Here is a 21,646-nt window from a genome sequence, read left to right as displayed (position 1 = left end):
TAGTGAGTCAAAGACCTTAGTCTTAGACCATAGAACCTGTGCCTAGTAGAAGAAAAAGTAGACCCAACTCTCCATCACATTGACCCCTCATAGCTTTTTAAAGATATGAAAAACCCAATTATTATTTGTTCTGTAAGTTGTAATATTTCATCAATAAAATTATTTTGTTGTTAATGTTTTACCAACACTCCCCCGCTGCCTGAAAATCTTCTTGGTTACCAGTTGTTACAAAGGGGTTTATTTTTGGTGTATTGTGTGTTTGTTTCTTCTGTGCATATATGTTTCTATTTGACTTTTAGGAACTAAACAGATTCATAGAGCCTCTGAATTATTACAGGTCTTATGTACATACCTGCTTCAACTTCTGTCCCTGGTTTTGTCACTATCTGACAAAACTAAATCAGCCTACCTTTTATTCTATTTTTTAAAAAATAATAAAAAGCAAAATAAATAAAATTATTAGGTTTCTTCCTGCTGAGCTCTACTTACCTTTCTTACCTAAGGCTTACTATTATCTTTCATGAAATTTCTTCTAACCTGAGAATATTAAGCTAAATTAGATTTTACAGGCTCAAAAACCATGTGTTTCTTCTGAAAAGTTACTTATTTTAGTTTCAACATTTGAATTTCAATCTCTCACAAAGCATTTTGCATTTGGTATATGTTTACTAAATATTCATTGAATGAATTTCCCATCATCATTCGAAATTTATCTTCTTGGATTGTGGTGCCTTTGCTATTTTACATGTTCTTATTTCTTTGGCAAATGCATATGTTTTAACTAATTAGGTTACTGGAATTGTTGCATTCCATGTGTCCACACTGTAACTGGAAAGAAGAAAAATAATCATGAAGTCTACCTGCAATATAATTGCTGTTCTATCAAAGTAAATAGGGTTTTAATGATTTTTATATTATAAAAGTTGGTTTACAGTTTCTGATGATGAAATGACAATTGTATGGCTCAGAATTATAGTCTGAATCTAAGTTAAATTGCTGTCTATGATTCCTGTAAATAGTAAACATTTTAAATGTAGTAGGAAGCATACCTTGCATTTTTGAATTTTCTCAGTTTTATGGGGAGTTAAATTTTGATACATACACCAGAAAAATGAATATCTGATACAAAGATAATAATAGGAGTATAATAACAAAATGCCTTTGTCTGGGCTATTCACATATAATAACATCTGCCCATAGCTCTGGAAGCTGGGAAGTCCAGATCAAGGCCCCAGCAAATTTGGTCTGCAGGGGCTCATTCTCCAGAGGCAGCCCCAGCCAGATTCTTCCTCACTTGATAAAAGGGGCAAATAGGCTCCTTGGAGCCTCTTTTACAAATATGCTAATTCCATCCACGAGTCTGGAAACTTCATGACTTGGTCACTTCCTGAAAGTCCCACCTATTATACCATCATATTCTGAATTCTGTTCCAATGTGTGGATTTTAGGTACAAGGATATTTATACCTAACACTAAATTGATTGGGAGCTTAATCGGATTATTGATTTGTAGCTTGGTTTTCTGTCAAACCATACATAACTTTAAAAGTTTTCCTGAAATTAAAATGTACAAAAGTACAATGAAAATACATGGACAAGACTGTATTATGATAATCTTATGTAAAATCCACTCAATTGTTCACTAAAAATGGTATATTTTTCATAATCATCTTAATAATAGATTCATTTTTTTTAAAAATGCAGTATATCTATAAAATGAAATAAAGTGAGAACAAAATGGTTAAAGCAGAGCTCATTTACTCTTGAATCAGAATGTTAGAGCCTTCAAAGAAAGTTTGTCAGTAGAGGCACATATATCAAATTTGCATTTAATTTATTCAACTATGGCTGCTTGGGCAAAGGCATAAAGATCTTCATAAGTAGCAGTAACTTCACCAGTGACAGTGGGAGGAAAAAAGAAACTTGTGGAGTGAGGTTAGTCTCTCTTCCTACACCACTCACAGGCTAGTTAAAATTCATGCGACTCTCTTGTGAGAGGGATAGAAGATAGGAGTACACTCCTCTCCATTTGGCCCCAGTTTGCAGATGCTGAACAGGAGCCAATTTATTAATCTGGTCTCATCCTAGAAGTGGGGACCTAGAAATAAACCTGGATGTGTTAGACACATTGACAGGCAGCATTTGGGGAACTTGGGACTCAATAAATTAGTTCCCTGCTTGAAATTGGAACAATTGAGAGACAAATCACTCACCTAGTAGCACTGAAAATATCATTCATTGTGTAGTGGTGTATCCCCAGAAAACTTGTGGCATGGAGGAATAGAGAGTCTTATTTATTTTCTCTAGACAGCTGCCATCCAAGACAGGGAGAAGCTGATCAACTCAAACCCAGTTCCTTTCCTCAAATCACAAATTCTTTAAAAAGTCATGTTGCAGCCAGGGAAGAAATGACTGAGGTTACCATGCACAGGGAACTTACTATAATAAGAGTCTTCCCCATAAGTTCCATTGAAATCTGGGATTGAATTACTTTCTAAAGTGCATGTCAGTCCTCAGACTAACAACTTCCTCAAAATATTCTATCTAAATGGGATTAGATTTATCTTACATCTGAATTAGACCCTATCTTTTTTGCATTATTGAAACCTAATACAGAAGTCATAGTCCTTCACAAATGTCTTTCTTAATGCAGCTTTAAATTTTCTGGAGTTTAGCTTCTTTGCAAGTCAGAAACTATGTGTTTGTCATTTTTGTTTGTCTCAAGTCTTCACACACAATAAGTATTCCAGACATTTTTATTAAGGAGATGACTAAATATGAAATGAATGAATAAAGAGAATGGTATTTTTATAATCACTAAAGTATTGGATGACATTGTTTGAATAAACATGTTTGGTCAAATACACTAATTAAGTCACACACAAGGATTTTTAAACCCCAAAGACTACTCAGATATAAATACAGCGTCAACTTGGGACATGTGTGTCATTTTACCCTCATTTAAAGCCACAGCATTCTTGGAAGAACCAGAAAGACAGCATGATGCTTGAAGCATTTGGGATCTTTATACAGTGGGGTATTTCATGACCTTTCCCTCCCCTGTCCTTGTTATAAATAAAATTTAATGAGAGGTTCTTTGGTCTTTAGTGTTTTCCAAAGCGACTCCGGCCACTAATTGGCTGAATTGAACCGCTGCTTCCTACTTCATTTAGCACAGCATGAATTAAGCAGACTGCTTAATAAAAACCTCTACTACTCTCAGCAAACTAACCTCAGATGGGCAGGGCAGGAAGGAGACATTGTGCACCTTTGAGCAAACAGCAGAAAGTTCTGCAAACTTCTTTCAATGACAAGGAAGTGAAGCACTTCAACCACTTCAAGTTCAAAAGGGAAGGCAGAGTGGGTAACATTATCTGAAACTAAGGGGAAGATTTCTTCTCATAGTGAGTAGCAGAGGAAATGCTGTTTCACAGAGAAAGTCTTGAGGTTCACACAAAATTGAGCTTGTTTGGCACGGTTCCTCTGAATATGTGCCAAGCACAAATTAAGAGACGCTTTTCTCTTGGCAGCCTCCGATTGCATTAGGCAAGGGTTTCACATCCATAAACTATTTCTGAATAATTTCTTCTGGTGGTGTCCTTATCATACAGTATTTAAGAATATCCCCCTAGAAAGACCCTAAATGGATGCTTTTTTAAAATAGAAGTGTGGCGGGTCATATGTTAATAGCATAATCTGACTAAACTGAAAGAAACTCTGCAGGGTAAAAATAGCTTTGATTCTGATGTTGAGAAGGAAGGAAACATTTTCACAATATCGGACAATTTGTCACTATTTCAGAAAAAAGAATTGATTGGAATGCATTGCAGACAAAATGTAATCAATGTAGAGACTCTGAGAACAATATTCAAACTCAACTGCACAAATGCTAGCAACATAGAATTTTTTTAGGTCACTTCTCACTTTGCTGCTTCTCATTTCCATTTCACCAGAGTGTGATCTTTCTTGAGCTGTAATATGAATTATATTTAAATTCTTTTAATAATAACAACTTCCAGCCCCTGAAGCCAAATTAACATTTTTTTAAATATAATTAAATGAGGAAAAATGTTTTGAAACCTGGGTACACTTTGAGCATTCCTCTAGAACATTTTTTTTGGCTTAAATGTTCCTGTGAATCATCAGTAGGGAAATATTAAAATGCAGCAATATGAGCTGCTTTGAGTATTTTGGTTCAGTGAAGCTGGCCCTATGACAAAGCACCATTCTGAAATGAAAGCCTTATGAAGTAAACTGCATAAGTTGAGTCTGAGGAATGTTTTGTTCAAAATATGTCACTGTCTTCAAAAAGGTAAGGACTGAAGTTGAGAGTCAAGTTTCAGAAATATTTATAATAATTTGACAAAGTGATTTAATGTCTGGTTATTCTATCCATAAAATATGGTTCCTATTCTATGCTGTGCTGTCATGGCTGTTGAGGGCTTTTTAGACATTCTTTTAAAAAAGAAAATGACTATAGCAGTTTTAAGATAGAGAAAAATCCATAATTCAAGTTCATTTCAGTCAAAATTAATTAGAAAATTTAGGAGGAAGGAGCTTTTGAATTGGTGATTTAATTAATTCCAATGCATTACAACTTTGTGTTACTCTCATTTTGTTATTGATTCCTAGTTGCATCTAGGGAAACTTTCAGATGTAGTTGGAAAATATGTCTGTTCTTCAGTGGTTGGGAATACATTGTGCTAACAAAGTCAATTCAGGCAAGTTGGCTACTAGTGCTGTTCAAACAATCCACATCTTCATGTATATTTTCAATGTCTACTATCAATTAGAACAAAATAGTTAAAATTATCATATTATGAATTATATCTCTGCTATTAGGACATTCACAAACCAAAGCTAATATTAACAAGATAAGTTCAAACTCTGGTCAAAATAAAAAAAAAAAAACACCAAGCAATAACAGAGGGATTCAGAGTAGAGCAAATGCAGAGTGGGAATGCACCAGAGCAAAGTATTCCGAGTTTGGAGAACATGAATTCTCCATAATTACTGCAAGTAAAGCTCTCTAAATGCAGAAGGAGACAGTATAATTCTTACACTAAACTTGTGTCTTCTCCAGAGGACAAGATGATTTCCATATTCCAGAGTTATTCACTGTTCAAATGTCCTTGAAAAGACAGTTTGAAATAAAATCTGCCAGTGTACTGGTCTTTACGTTTGCATGATAAAAATCAAAATTCCCAGTTAAATTTAGATTTCAAGTCAACAATGAATTTTTTAGCATAAATATGTTTCCAGCAATCTGGGGGGTCATATTCATACTAAAATTTTTTCATGGGATATTTGAGCATCCTTAAATTTTATTTGCCAAATGTGGCTGTTATACTTGCTTGAAAATACAAACAAATGCCAAAGGCCCACCACTAATTTTCTATCAGTAGTAAATTTTCCAAAGTCCTTTGCTTTTTATAACTTTATTCCCCAAGAGAAACCTCAGTTCCAAACCTGGGGAACATGCCATAATAGAAACATTTCTGTATCTCTAGTCATAGAAACCAGGAAGAATTCAGATAGGTTAGAGACAAGAGAGAATCTCAGAGAGGAGACAATAGGGAAAGGAATCACAAATCTCTATGGTAAACTCATAACATTCTCAGTCAAGCCCCTATCTATGAATGCAGAAGAGTATAGACCCAAGCACCCATATCAAAACTTAAATCACAAAAGTGAAGTTTGGCACATTCCCCAAAGAAGGGGAGACAGAGATTTAAATCTGACTCTAACTAAAATGATAGACTGCTAAAATAAATTTGCCAACACCTCCAAGTGTTGACAATAAAAATTTGAGTCTACACAACACAATAGTCATAAAATCCAGGATATAATAAAAAAGCACCAAATAAATCAGAAATTTTAAATCTAAAAATCAAAAAGTTATTTTTTCATATTCTCAAGGGAAAATGCAATCAAAATATGCTAATATTCAAATATTTAGATGTTGTATTATCAGAAAAGAATCTCAAAGCTCCTATAACCATGATCTTTGAAGCAAAGAAGAATATAAGTAAAATAAATTAAGATAGGCAATCTCAATGGAAAAAATAAAAAGAAACAAAACTATAAAACTGATAGCTAAATTTCCAATTAAAAATATTGATAAGAAAGCTTAATTGCATAATTGAATTACAAAAATTTCAGAAACTTCAAATAGTTTAATGTAAATTTTGCGCTATGAGGGGCAGAAGAATACAAAAGAGTAGAATAGAAAGAAAATAAAAAGAAATGCTGGGGATATGTCAAAATGCATAAGAAATTTGTAGTTGGAGTCCCAGAAGAATAAATGAGAGAATTTGGGCATAGTAGGATTTAAATAACAATGACTAAAATTTTCTAATACAGGGGGGAAATGGAAATTCAGATGAAGGCCACTAAGGATAAATTTTGGGTAAACAAAGCATATATATATATATATATATATATATATATATATATATATATATATTTAATCATCAAAGTGTTGAGGTCTGAAGATTTAAAACGTAAAATCTTGAAAGAAGCGAGAAGTTGAACAGAAGTGATATCAGAAGGAGTCTGGACCTGTGGTAAAAAGAACAGGATAAAAATAGTAAATTATCAGGATGGACACAAAATATCATACTGGCTTCTGAAGTCATCTGAAGTGTATGCTCCAATTTAAAGCACCAACAAAAAGCAAAATAATTCTAGCTTTGGGACTTGGGGTGTCAACTGTGATAAGTAGAAGCCTGGCAGTTGCCACACCATTCCTATCAAGAGGGGAAAGCAAGACAAGATGAAAAAGAACTGGATAAACTTACTACCTGGGATCTATCAGGGAATTTGCTGGGAAGACTGCCATGCTGAAATCCAGAGGCGGAAGCTTCAGGAGATATAAAACCCATGTCAGCCCGACTCCAGGGGAAGCCAACCTGGTCAGAATACAAAGAATACAGAGTGGTGATCCCATTGAACTGCGGGGGCTGAGCAGGGCCACCTGAGAGGACATTCCCAGAAACATGAGTTTTTTTTTTTTTTTTTTTTTTTAATTTTTTTATTGTTGGTCGTTCAAAACCTTACACAGTTCTTAATACATCATATTTCACAGTTTGATTCAAGCGGGTTATGAACTCCCAACTTTATCCCGTATACAGATTGCTGTATCCCATCAGTTACCCTTCCATTGATTGACATATTGCCTTTCTAGTGTCTGATGTATTCTTCTGTCAGTCCTATTCTCTACTATCCCCCCTCCCCTCCCCTCCCCTCCCCTTTTCTCTCTACCCCTTCTACTGTAAATCATTTCTTCCATTTGTATTATCTTGTCTTACCCCTCCATTACATAGTTCTTGATATATCATATTTCACATTTTGATTCAAGTGGCTTATGCACTCCCATATTGCCCCTTATACAGCTTGCAGAATCACATCAGTTTCACTTCCATTGCTTTACATATTGCCATCCTAGTGTCTGTTGTATTCTGCTGCCTTTCCTATCCTCTACTATCCCCCCTCCCCTCCCCCCCTCCCCTCTTCTCTCTCTACCCCCACTACTGCAATTCATTCCTCCCCCTTGTATTATTTTTCCCTTTCCCCTCACTTCCTCTTGTATGTAATTTTGTATAAACCTGCGGGTCTCGTTCCATTTCCATGCTATTTCCCTTCTCTCTCCCTTTCCCTCCCACCTCTCAACCCTGTTTAATGATGGTCTTCTTCTTGTGCTCTTCTTCCCTAGTCTGTTCTTAATTACTCTCCTTATATCAAAGAAGACATTTGGCATTTGTTTTTTAGGGCTTGGCTAGCTTCGCTTAGCATAATCTGCTCTAATGCCATCCATTTCCCTCCAAATTCTATGATTTTGTCATTTCTTAATGCAGAGTAATACTCCATTGTGTATAAATGCCACATTTTTTTTATCCATTCATCTATTGAAGGGCATCTAGGTTGGTTCCACAGTCTTCCTATTGTGAATTGTGCTGCTATGAACATCGATGTAGCAGTGTCCCTGTAGCATGCTCTTTTTAGGTCTTTAGGGAATAGACCCAGAAGGGGGATAGCTGGGTCAAATGGTGGTTCCATTCCCAGCTTTCCGAGAAATCTCCATACTGCTTTCCAAATTGGCTGCACCAATTTGCAGTCCCACCAACAATGTACAAGTGTACCCTTTTCCCCACATCCTCGCCAGCACTTATTGTTGTTTGACTTCGTAATGGCTGCCAATCTTACTGGAGTGAGATGGTATCTTAGGGTGGTTTTGATTTGCATTTCTCTGACTGCTAGAGATGGTGAGCATTTTTTCATGTACTTGTTGATTGATTGTATGTCCTCCTCTGAGAAGTGTCTGTTCAAGTCCTTGGCCCATTTGTTGATGGGATTATTTGTTATCTTATTGTCTAATTTTCTGAGTTCTTTATATACTCTGGATATTAGGGCTCTATCTGAAGTGTGAGGAGTAAAGATTTGTTCCCATGATGTAGGCTCCCTATTTACCTCTCTTATTGTTCCTTTTGCTGAGAAAAAACTTTTTAGTTTGAGTAAGTTCCATTTGTTGATTCTAGATGTTAACTCTTGTGCTATGGGTGTCCTATTGAGGAATTTGGAGCCCGACCCCACAGCATGTAGGTCGTAGCCAACTTTCTCTTCTATCAGATGCCGTGTCTCTGATTTGATATCAAGCTCCTTGATCCATTTTGAGTTAACTTTTGTGCATGGCGAGAGAAAGGGATTCAATTTCATTTTGTTGCATATGGATTTCCAATTTTCCCAGCACCATTTGTTGAAGATGCTATCCTTCCTCCATTGCATGCTTTTAGCCCCTTTATCAAATATAAGAAAGTTGTAGTTTTGTGGGTTGGTTTCTGTGTCCTCTATTCTGTACCATTGGTCCACCCGCCTGTTTTGGTACCAGTACCATGCTGTTTTTGTTACTATTGCTCTGTAGTATAGTTTGAAATCTGGAATCGCTATACCACCTGATTCACACTTCCTGCTTAGTATTGTTTTTGCTATTCTGGGTCTTTTATTCTTCCATATGAATTTCATGATTGCTTTCTCCATTTCTACAAGAAATGCCGTTGGGATTTTGATTGGCATTGCATTAAACCTATAGAGAACTTTTGGTAATATCGCCATTTTGATGATGTTAGTTCTGCCTATCCATGAACAGGGTATATTTTTCCATCTTCTAAGGTCTTCTTCAATTTCTCTCTTTAGGGTTCTGTAGTTTTCATTGTATAAGTCTTTCACCTCTTTTGTTAGGTTGATTCCCAAGTATTTTATTCTTTTTGAGGATATTGTGAACGGGGTGGTTGTCCTCGTTTCCATTTCAGAGGATTTGTCGCTGATATACAGGAATGCCTTTGATTTATGCGTGTTGATTTTATAACCTGCCACTTTGCTGAATTCATTTATTAGCTCTAACAGTTTCTTTGTAGACCGTATTGGGTCTGCTAGGTATAGAATCATGTCATCTGCAAATAGTGATAACTTAAGTTCTTCTTTTCCTATTTTTATGCCTTTAATTTCTTTCGTCTGTCTAATTGCTCTGGCCAGTGTTTCAAGAACTATGTTGAACAGGAGTGGTGAGAGAGGGCATCCCTGTCTTGTTCCAGATTTTAGAGGGAATGCCTTCAATTTTTCTCCATTCAGAATGATGCTAGCCTGAGGCTTAGCATAAATTGCTTTTACAATGTTGAGGTATGAAACATGAGTTTTGTGTGAATCCCCAAACTCTGTGTTTGCTCAATATGAATCCAAGTTCTTAGCACAAATACAACAAAGACACCATCATAGCTTTGGCAGGAGGAATCCAAGCAACACATGTAGAACAATTTCAAATAACTGAAATAGGTAGTCCAGTCCCAAGAAGGTGAAGTTCCAACCCCACTGCTTAGAAATGGGCTGTGCATGGTGACCTCTTTCCAAAGGGTGAAGGAGGGAGGGTGGGTGTTGTAGTGGAATCCCACCACTAGGACCTTTTCAATGGCGAAACTGCCATTTATTTAATTGCCAGTATACGGTTTCTGTTAGTAAACATTGCCCATACTCCTGAATAAAATGTCATTTTCTCCTGTTCTTAGGAGTAACAGTATGTTAAATTAATAATTTGATGAATAATATATAAAATGCTTCGATTTTTAAGTAATTTCTCTAAAAAAAAGAAAAAAACTAGTTTCTAATGATAATTAAATATTCTGTTTCTTCTTTCAGATATTTGTTCAGTTTCTTCTAAATGTTTTAAAGCTATTCTATTAGAGTTTTTTTTTCTATTTAGACTTGTATCATAGTAATATATTGACATTTTTAAAAAGCAAATATTCCTTTAAGTGTTGGTAACATTGTTTATCTTAAAATATATCTGAATTTTACACAGTTGATAAGGATTTCATGTAATCTTTTATTTATTTATTTATTTGTTCGTTTGTTTATTTATTTATTTATTGGTGTAAAAGATTGAACCCATAGCCACTTAATCACTGAGACACAACCCCATATCCCCAGATCTCAACCCTTTTTTTCCCCCACATCCCCACATTTCAATCTTTTTTTTTAATGATTTATTTTGAGACCCAGTCATGCTAAATTCTTAGGGCTTCCCTAAATTGCTGAGATTGATCTCAAATTTGTAATCATGATGCTGCAGGCTCTGGGATTACAGGCATGCATCACTGAGTCTAGCTTTATGATCTATTTTGGCATAATATACATATTTTTCTTTAACAGAGTGCATAGAAAAATCTGTAAAGCAGAGTAATTTATTTGCAAACTATACCTCTTACAAGGGGCTAACATCCAGATCATATAAAGAATTCCCAAAACTGGAACAGTAAAAAGAAATGACCTAACTAAAAGTGGACAATAGATATAACTAAACACTTTTTTAAAGGAAGCATGCAAATATGCAAAAGGTAGATGAAAAACATGTTCATTAACAGGGAAGTGGAAATCAACAGTACAATGAGATATCACAGACCAAAGAAAACAAGTACCACCAAGTCTGAAAAGTGTACCCCCACACAACACTGGTGGATTGTATACTAGTACAAGCACTGTGGAAAACAGTGTGGAGTTTTCTCAGAAAATTAGAACTAGAACTACCACATGATTAAGCTTTCCTACTCTTAGGTATATACCCTAAGGAAACCCAATCAGTATGTCAGAGAAGCTGCACTCCTGAATTTATTGCAGCAGTGTTCATGGCAGCCAAGAAATGGAGACTATCAAAGTGTCCATCAATGGAAGAACAGATAAAGAAAATTAGATATGTATATACTTTGGAATATTATTTTGCCCTATAAAGGATGATGTCCAATCAATTGCATGGATGGAACTTGAGACCAATGTACTATGTAAAATAAGCCTCACACACAAAAAGTGCACATGATCTCATTTATTCAAAATGTCAATCTTATATAGAAGTTGAGGATAGAATGGAAGGTACCAGAGACTGCAGAGAGTGTGGGAGAGAGGGTTTGGCAGAGGTTGATCAATGGGTACAAAGTGACAGACAGGAATAAGAAGTTTTGGTGTGCTAATGCAGAGAGGGTGACTATGGACAATGATAAGGTGTTGCAACTTTTTTTTTAACTATAGAAAAAAAAGTTAAAGATGTTGTATTACAAACTTAAAATCAGTTCTCTTACATTTCAAATGTTTTGTGAGAAAACTACCTTTGTGAATCTTAGGAGAAGTGTAAGAGATTTGCATTTTCAGCTCACTTTCCAGATTTATCTGGTGCTATTGAATCATCGACCCTTTGGAAAATAATAAGTGAACAAAATTGCTACGGAGAAGAACTATACTACCTGTCTGTGTTGTTCCCCTTCAGATTCCAGTCCGTCCAGTAAAGCAAAATGTCTGGACAATTTGGTTCATTTCTTCTCATCTCAGCGATGCCACCGCATCTGTGGCGAATCTGCTGCTCTGTAGAGGCGCAGGCGGCTCTGCATCTCTCAGGGACGGAAGCTGCAGTTGGCAGGTACCCAGCCCCAAAAGGTTTGCCCTTCTGTGAAATTTAATTCACTTAAGCTTCTCTGCTTCTACAGAAAAATAATGGCTTTTAGAAAGTTGGGAATTTGTTTTTTTTTTCTTTTTTTCCTGTGGCATAATTTTAAATTTAAAAAATATCTACATCTTTATAAAAAGTGGGAAATTACCTAATTTGAATGATTTGAAAATAATTTAAATTTAAATTTAATTAATAAATGGGTGAATTTCAATATGTATCTGTGCCTTAGGTATTATAAAATATGATTTTAGATGATTTTAATTATATTAGAAAAGTTTATATTAATTATATTAGAAAAGTTTATATTAAATACATACAAAATGGTTAAACAGTTTAAAATATACCTCAACTGCTTTTCTATTCAAATATATACTTTTCTATTCAAATATATTATAATTTAAAGTACATTTTGAGGTAAATTCTGGGCTTTTACCTATCCAAAGATTTTCCTTAAATTAATCTCTAGAATTATTATATTTATGTAAATTAAAATTTGCATTTTAATTTTAATGATAATTTAACATAATCATGTGAGTGAATATAATAACATATTAACATAGTGTCCAGAATGTTTTGCTCTTAATTTGGGAAAAAAATATTTGCAAACTTTTTAAAAAACAATTAGTACACTGCTTCAGGATATAAGCTTTCAATGGTTTATTATTAATAATGAAATGTCAAATGTATTCACATATGAAAAGATTTGAAAAGCTTTGTAATGTTGTCAATCTTCATTTTTTATTTTATAATTTTTAAAAAAAAAATTCTCCATTTTCTCTTGCTAGATTATTCAAAATGAAGTTTTTAAAATTTAGATTATATTTTTTAAATTTATTGATGAGACAGTTTTTTAATAGAGAAAAAAAATATACTGAGGAAAATTTCCTAAGAGCAGATAACAAATTAAGACCCTTGAAAGCCAATTTAAGCCAATTTAAACATTTAAACTAGAGATCAGCTGCTGTGACTTTTGCATCACTTGACCATCCTCCAGTTTTGGAACTAATTTTTTGAAGGACAGTAGCTGCCCCACACATTCATGTTTTGTATAGCTCCTATTCTGCTATTAATGGTAAAGTTAAGTAGTTACAACAGCGACCTTAAGTATTGCAGAAACTAAAGCAGTTTCTAATTTTCCCTTTTCAGAAAAAATAAAATAAAATAAAATAAAAAGTTTCTGATCTCCAGCTCTTCCTTTTCACATTTTAAAAATAGACATTTGATCCACGTTTTTGTCCTGTGTATTCTTACTTTAGGGCTTTTGTTTTCCTTTCACAGAGAATAGGGTTATTTAATAAAAGGGTGGAAATAGGATTCTGTATGTCTAAAAAATTTATTGTATTATTTTTCCTTACTTATTATCCCCAATTATTTTATGAAATATATTATCAGACACTTTGAGTCTTTATGCTGACATAATTAAATAATCTGTGTTGCACTTTTTTATTATAAAACATTTAATGTGAGGTACGCCAGATATACCTAAGCATAGTATTTTCTCCTTTGAACTTCTTTCCGGATTCTGTGTGTGTCTGGTTGACTGTCAACTAGAGATTTACCACTACTTTAATAGCACCCCTCCATCTTCAGCCTTAACTTTTGATCACATCTGATGCTAAAGACATTTTGATTATCCCTTACCAAAATAATGAAGCAAAACCCAAGGAGACAGAAAATAAATTCTCAAAGATGCTTTTCCTGGATTTGTAAATGTTACAGAACATTCTTGTGAGATTGTGTAAAACACAGTCTCCCTCATACAACCTAATTAATGACCAAAGTTGCATAACAGAGAATTTAAATGTGCTACAGCTGTAGTCTGAAAGGTTCCTCAAAGGCACACGTGTGAAAGGCTTTGTCCTTTTGAGAGGAGGTAGGACTTTAAGAGATGGGTTTAGTAGAAGATAATTACATCATTGGGGTATGTACTTGAAAGACACCTCAGCCTCTTCTTTACCCTTCTTTGCATCCCAGTTTCCTGGAGGTGAACAGGCTGACTCAACTGCGTGCTTCTGCCGTGGTATGCTACCACAGGCCCAAAGCAACAGCACCAAGGAGCCATAGTTTGAAATCTTTAAAAATGTGAGTCAGTGCAAATCTTTTCTCCCTATAAGTTGGTGATCTCAGGTAGTTTGTTCATAGTGATGGAGAACTAAACAGACTTCAAAATTTAATATGATTGATTCCATCTCAATATAATCTGTATTTCTAGAGAGCTGTTCTCTGTAATTCTGAAGTCTATAACTTACAGCAAACCTGTGCATATTATTTATTATTTTTCATGTAATAGAAATGATTGCATGATAACGAAGTAACCTTTTTTTTTCTATAGTGTGAACAAATAAAGCTTGCCTGAATCTCTCAGTGCTCTTCCAAAATGCTTTCACCTGCTAAAACAATTCATGTACCATGATAATTATATTTATGTCCATTGATGTAGTTTATTGATGTAATTCCAAAAACTAGGAAAACATCTCAGATGCTTTCAAGAGAGACCAATAGTTAGGTTACAACAGGGACTAGGCTTACAAATTATAGTCTCAAGCTGCCTGGGAGACTGGCTTTTTATCTTCCTAGGTGATTGATTTCAAAGAAGAATGAAGCCCAGAAACCTGGAGACTGGCTCCTTTGGAGATTTTATTCACATGCCAACGGGTTGCAGGAAGGAGATCTTTTTAGGGAAGGTGCGGATGGATGTTCCCTTCTCCATAATGAGCAGGAAAAACAAATTCATTTTCCTTAGCTCTCACATGTGCAAAATCCAACCACTCATCCAGAAAAAATCCCCCCTGGTTTCCATCATATCACCACAATAGCAGAGGTCGGAGGCAAGGAGAAATGCTTACAATTTGCTGAAACACAATAAATAAAGAAATCAGTCTCTGATCTAGAACATATTGTGTTCACATTAAGGAAAAAACTTATAAAGATCAATATTAAATAGCAATATAAAATGTACTGAAAGATTTGAAAAATAATAATTATTTTTTATATGAGATAATATATTCAAAAGTGAGAAAATTTGAAAAACAATTATTATTTTTTATATGAGATAATATGTTCAAAAGTGAGAAGGTGTGTATAGAGAAAGAATATTTGAAAATATAACTTCCAGATAATATGCTGTGATTTTTTTAATCTTCTTTAGGTATTTATTCATAACAAAATAAAAGCAGGGAGCAGCTGGGATGTGGCTCAGTGGTAAAACACTTGCCTGGCACGAACAGGGCCCTGAGTTTTATCCAGCACCACAAAATGAAAAAGAAAGGGAAAATAGCTTATTTTGCTTACTAAATACCACTCTTTTCAATTATCTTTATTCTGTTCTGTAGTAAGGGGTTTTATCTGGCATAATTTTTTTTTATCTTGAAGAATTTCCCTAATCGATTTTAGCATTGTTCTGCTATGGGAAAATTCTATGACCTCTTATTTATCTAAAAGCATCTTAACTTCACCCTAATTTATGAAGATAATTCATGTTAGCATGAATTTTTAATACATTGCATTAGCAATTTAAAACATTTTGTGGGCAGCTAACTAAAATATAAATTGAAGGCAGCCAAAATCAAGAAAGGGATTTCAGTGAGGAAACTGTTGGAGTAAACGTGAACAAAATTGATGAATTGCTTGAAACAACAGGACTTATGGGAATTGCTGATTAATTAGAAAATGTATAATTAATAGGATGCCATCACTGATTGAATGAAGGGATGAGTGATAGGAGTAGTGGGATCTAAATCTGGAAGGGTGCCCATATGTTTGGCCTAGAGAAATGGACATGTAGGAGGGCTGCTAACGGAGATGAAGTCAACATCAGCATTGTGGGGAGGGTCAATGAGTTCCCTTAGGGCCCACTAAGTCTTCGGACCCAGTTCAGTAGGCAATTGTATATGTGAATCTGAAAATCAGGAAAGTTACCTGGAGAGCAGAGTGTGTTTAGGAGTCTGCATCCTGGTAACTAGGGTCACTGGTATATATGATGGTTTCCCTAATGGTGGCTGTGAGAAGAGGGCCAAGGAATGCTTTGAACAGCAGCTCATGAAAAAACAGAAGCTTGAAGGGATTCTGAGAAAGAGCAGCCCAGAGAGGCCGAGCAGGGTAAGGGGAGAGCAATGTCAGGGGAGCCAGGGGAGGATTCAGGAGGAGCAAGAATCTGCACGAGGAGGGGAGGAGTACAATCAAGGATTGTTGAATCTCCAGAGGGTATTTTAAAAGGTAACACAAAAAGACAGCTATAAAATGTCTTGCTACCCAGAGAGTAGATCTTGATTTGGAAAAATGGCTTATGTTCAGTTTCCTCACTTTTAAAATTTGCAAGTAGTTGTCTTACTACATGGAACAAACAATTTCCCTATTTAAAGTATTTACACTCTTACCTAGTCAGTACTACATATTATGTAAATACTTACTGTTATTACCTGAATCCATTTCCTTGTTTTTGTTCCTTGGATCTATTTATTGAGAGTGGGAGAGTTGAGTAGGGAAATGTACACATGAAAATATATTTCTGTATTACTTGTACTTTGATGCTGTTTTAATTTTGTTTGATTATAAGCAATAAAATATGCATCTTATCCTTGAATGCTAATGTTGACGGCTATCATCACACACCAGAATGCAATGGGAGGAAGTCACTTGCCAGATGTGACTTGAGTTTGTTACTGCAGGAAAGAGTGCCAGATTTCTCCTTATCTCTCAAACCATGTTCCCAAGGGTACAGCCAGACTAGAAAATGAGGGGTTAAATGTTGTCATGGTAATTGAGGGAAGTGGCTGGACCACTTTTAATTTGCTGAAGCTGTTTCCCCTGCACTGTTTTTGGGAGGATAAGCTAAGTGTTCTTCTGAGCATCTCCCAGGTTGACTAATTCCACCTTCACTGCATTATGTTGATAACCTAAAGTGGACTACAGTCACCAAGAGGGCGTGTTGAAACACTTGGCAACTTCTCCCATCAAGAAAGTGAAAAAAAATGTGAGGGTAATTTTAATGGAGTAGTTGGAGAGAAAGCAAACCTGCAATAAATTTTGAGAACAAAGTACATGGTATACACAGGATTTCAGAAGATGAGGAAACTAATGTGGATGGCTTGAAAAACAGCCTTTAGCTTTGTACATTACAGCATTAGAGCCAACCCACTTTCAGTTTCAGGTATTTTATATTGCAATTCTAAACTATTATTTCTATGTTTACATATAGATACAGATGCTTGTTAAAACCCAACATTTTTTCATGCATATTCTCTAACTTTTCTTCACTATATTGTACTATGACTCTTTTGAAGTTCTCTGCTAATCCCAAGATTTTGATCATCTATCATCTATGGGACAACAGAAACTATTTATTGTTATCATTACTATCTGTTGTATGGACTTGTCTCTTTGCTTGTCTGGTATATGTGCATGGGTGTGTCTGTGTGTGTGAGAGTAGTTTTCTACCAGAATTTGTGTGAAGTAACACTACTGAAAATCCATATGATATTTTCTACTAGTAGTGGTCATCTTTACTCTTCCATTTAAGGTCAAAGGCCAGTAACCTCCAACTCAGAAGAGATTGATGGGCATAGAGTTGGGGCTACAGCTTTAATGTTATTCCATCTACCTCTCAGTGGTCTCTGTTTTCTTGAGTAGAGTTCAGCCCTGCTCTTGACTGAGAATCAGAATGACCTCATTCTCCTTAGCTATGAGAACATTAGAAGAGCTTATTCTTATTTGGGAAACTAATTCATTTAATCCTATTTTAGATTTTCAGAAATATGTTTCTGTAATCCACTTATGATTTACAGTTGTTGCTATGGGAGCACTAAACTAACTCAATTTGCTACATTCTACTGAGAAACAGAATTATTGAACTACCCTTGAGAGTTTACCCAAGGTGTCAGCCTAAAGATAACATCATGTGAGACTTTGATAGTGTCCTTTCATTTGTGCAGTATGTATTTTGTGAAAGGTTACTATTACATAGAGAAGCAGCCCTAATATCTGCAATATCTAGTTCTAGGATCCAAGGAGGGAGGAAGGAGTCACTCTTTTCAACATTATATCAATTATCTGACTGTGGGGATTTTTATTTCTCAAGCTCTATTTGATGGCTGGTTCTTGGAGTGGTGGTGATAGGTGGTGACAGTGGTGGTGGACAGTTCATCAAGAAAATTGAGGATGTGTTTGATTAAACCAAGGGTATAGCTGCCACCAGATCATACTTTGCTTTTCCTGTTGATACACCATCATGCAGAGAAATAGATTACTGTCATCTCAGGAATAACTAACTGACTATATTTACTATGAGAAGATAAGGTTATTGCTACATTCCAGGGTCTGAGACAAACACATTTTGAATTCAAAGGGTTCACTAAGCCATTTCAGCAAACACAATCTTGCTAGCATGCGATGACTGGAGGTGCAAACCTCTCATGGAATAGGTGTCTGAGTTACTCAACCAGGAAAACAAGCGAGACTCCTAGCTGTGCTTGGCTGAGGATGAAAAGATCTAGGACTAATGGCAAAGAGAGATGACAAAAATGAATTTGGATCTTGGAACCAACTTCAGCCTATCTTGTTGTCATTGTAACTGGTCATTACCATAAAAAAGTTAGAGAATGAGTAGATAGTAGCATCGGAGAGAACCTGAGCACTTCATTCGGGGGACTGGAGAGGATGCCCTGGGCTTGGCACACATCATCTCTACTTGAAACTACTAAGGGTTCCAAGGCTGCCTGTAACAACTCTTCATATTCATTTCCTTGGGGCTTTCTTCTGGTTAGAAGAGCATACTCAGCATACAAGTATGACTATACCTGCTAGAGAGTTATTGTTCAAGTATCCACTATGGAACTCATCCTTGGAACCGATAAATAAAATTCCTCCTCTTCTCATTCGGATGTCCTTATTGTCTCCCTTTTCTCCCAAGGACTGACCTTCAGCTGTCTTCGGAAGCAAGATGCCAGTGAGAGACCCCGTATGGGCTTCCTTCCATTCTCCATCTCCCATTCTCAGTAATTTACTGTAGTTTCCTTGGGTCATCCACCAACTTAACTATTTGAACTAAAATCATTTTACCAGGATCTAAGCCCCAGTATCCTGTTCCAAAATAAGATAGGTGGCTGTTCCATATTAAAGTATCAAAGCTATGGCTTAGCTATATTTGAAAAATATTATAATAGACTAGAGCAAAATTTATAATAATAACAATACAATTTAAAGTGAAAATTAATTATACAGACAGGTAGATTTTAAAAGATGGGTAAATCTCAACTCCAAAGAAAAAATTAGCAAAATACATGAAAAATGTAGTTCACAAAATAGAAAACTTAAATTACCAGGAAATATATGGTCAGAGTACCATTCACATTAGTGATGACAATAATATAAATTAAACCATAAAACACATCCTTTCACACAGGATGCATCAGAAAATGTTAAGATTGATTTTACTTCCACTTGTAGTGTACGAAGTCTAGGTATTGTGTAAAATGATGAAACTATTGCTGGCTACTTGACAATCAGTATTAAACATGAAAATGTGTATACATTCAGTCAGCCAACAATTCTTTTTCAAGGTATAAATATTAGAATAAATCTTTTATTTGTGCCATTATAATATAACAATATTATTTTTCATTGTAACATTATTTTTAATATTGAAAAAACCATAAGTTTACTTCAAAAAATTGATAAGAAATTTAGGGTATGCCCATGTAATTAAATGCTTATTGTTACAAACACTTACATAGAAAGTATTCAGGAACAAAAAGTTAAAATTGAAAATGTAAACGTGAAGCAGATACACACTACATGATACTAGTTAAAGGAAACGTGAACATAGGTGAACCAAAATTTAGAACACAGGTGAACCATAACACAGAAGACACTCAGAATCAGGGCACTTAGAATCTCAATTTTGTATATATAGTCTTTGAACAAAATCCTCACCCTGGTCTTAGGTTTCTCATCTTTGCAATATAACAATGTAGAGTTTTAAAAATTTTCATTTACCTATTTATAGAATCTATTAGTTTTAGTGTTTTCTCCATCAATAGAGAAATACTTCAAGACACATTCATGGATGGCTGTATTTAAAGTATTATTTATAAGTATTTTTGATTTATCTTCTTGTGGTCAAAGGGAAAAAAAACCTCTGCATAACATGGGATCTACCTTTTTAGTGTTTTAAGTGTATAAGGCAATGTTGTTAAGTATAAGCACAATGTTGACCACAAGTTTCTAGTTTCCTTGTCCTCCATAAATGGCTCTTTATACCCACCAAACACCAGCTCCAAATCCTCCTCCCTCAATCCTTGGGAAGTCTTACTGTACTTTCTATCTGTATGAATTTGGTTTAGAGACCTTATACAATTGGATTCACACCGGGTCTTTCTGTGACCTGGACTATTATTTTCTTATCAAGAACTGCTCAGTCTCTCTAATAAATTGGTAGGACAAGAAGCAATTCACACATTCTCTCCACATCTGCCTCACATTCTACCACTTGTTGTTGATGTTGTTTAGTTTGGGTGAAAGCTTCAGAAATTAAGACTGTCTTGTGTTTCCTGATTTCTGTGGTGTATGTTTCAGGAAATAACTGGTTTAACTTACTTCTCCACAAAATTCCCTCTCTTCTTATTTTGTGTGTTTGGTTTACCTGGTAGAAACTACCTATGGCAACTTTCCTGCTTCCTTCCATACCTCTTTAACTTTCTAAGCTGCTAAATTTTTTACCAAGTTTGTTTAAATAGATATCAGCCAAACCCCTGGCACATTTAAAACAGGAAAAACTTGATATAAATGTGACTGAAAACGCTTTTCAACTCTTTCCTCTCTTCTACCTCTACTTGCTATAGGTCTCCAAATTGGCATTTTCACTTTAGTCTGAAATTATCTAAATAATTATGTCAGTAGACATGACTGTGGATTTAAAATAAAATCATAGACACTTTATGATATAATATGTGGAGGCATTTGAAGTCTTCTGCAATCTTAATCTCCCCCCAAACCTTTTAAGGGACAAAAAGAGTTTAATTTTACAGTCATAGTAATTAATCACAAGATAATTTTAATCTACAAATAAATAAATAGCATAGCAAGTGCTTGAGGGTTGTTTTTATTGGCTTAGTAGTTGTAAACAGATGTCTTTTGGCTGCTAGCCATTTTTTTACATGTAATACAATAATTAAAACATACATGTGCCAATGTTTATTTCTAGAGTGTCTACTGTTTTTATTAATTGTTCTTTCTACTTTTATATAACTTTTAATTCATTATTGCCTTGAAATAAATATTTTAAAATATCTTTTTAAAGAAAATAAATATATCCATTATCACTCATAGCATGTGTGAACATTTTGTGTGTGTATGTGTATGTGTGTGTGTGGCAAAGGCAATTAATATCTACTCATTCAGCAAAACTACTAAATACTACAGGAGTAACACGTTTGAAATCATAGAAACAAAAGGTATAACTTCGAACCTTGCAAATGATAGTAAAATATAGAATATAAAATGGTAATTTGGTTGGATTATGAATTATCAGTATATTTTAATTTTTAAATAAATATAATTATTTTGATTGAAAAATGATGACATGATTTCTAATGAAAAATTAATAGGTGAAAAAACAAAAGGTATTCCCACAAGAGACAATAAGGGAGAAATCTGACATATAATT

Source organism: Ictidomys tridecemlineatus, chromosome 11 (genome assembly GCF_052094955.1).
Source record: "Ictidomys tridecemlineatus isolate mIctTri1 chromosome 11, mIctTri1.hap1, whole genome shotgun sequence".
In the NCBI taxonomy this organism is placed as follows: domain Eukaryota; kingdom Metazoa; phylum Chordata; class Mammalia; order Rodentia; family Sciuridae; genus Ictidomys; species Ictidomys tridecemlineatus.
This window is presented reverse-complemented; position numbering follows the sequence as displayed.